Consider the following 377-nt stretch of genomic DNA (forward strand, 5'->3'; position numbering starts at 1 on the left):
CACCCTGCTAGGTCCTGCTACCTTCTGCTACACCCTGCTATGTCTTGCTATGTCTTGCTATGCCCGGCTACGTCCTGCCATACCCTGCTATGCCCTGCTACATTCTGCTACGCCCTGCTACGTCCTGCTATGCCCTGCTACGTTCTGCTACGCCCTGCTATGTCCTGCTATGCCCTGCTAGGCCCTGGTATGTCCTGCTACACCCTGCTACGTCCAGCTATGCCCTGCTATGCCCTGCTACACATTGCTATGTACTGCTATGCCCTGCTATGCTAGATCCATTATCTTTCTTATGACCATGCTTGCTCTTGGGGGAATTAGGCAAGGCAAGGCAGCTTTGTTTGTAGAGCACATATCAGCAACAGGGCAATTCAAAG

Source organism: Etheostoma cragini, chromosome 3, assembly GCF_013103735.1.
Source record: "Etheostoma cragini isolate CJK2018 chromosome 3, CSU_Ecrag_1.0, whole genome shotgun sequence".
Taxonomy (NCBI): Eukaryota; Metazoa; Chordata; class Actinopteri; order Perciformes; family Percidae; genus Etheostoma; species Etheostoma cragini.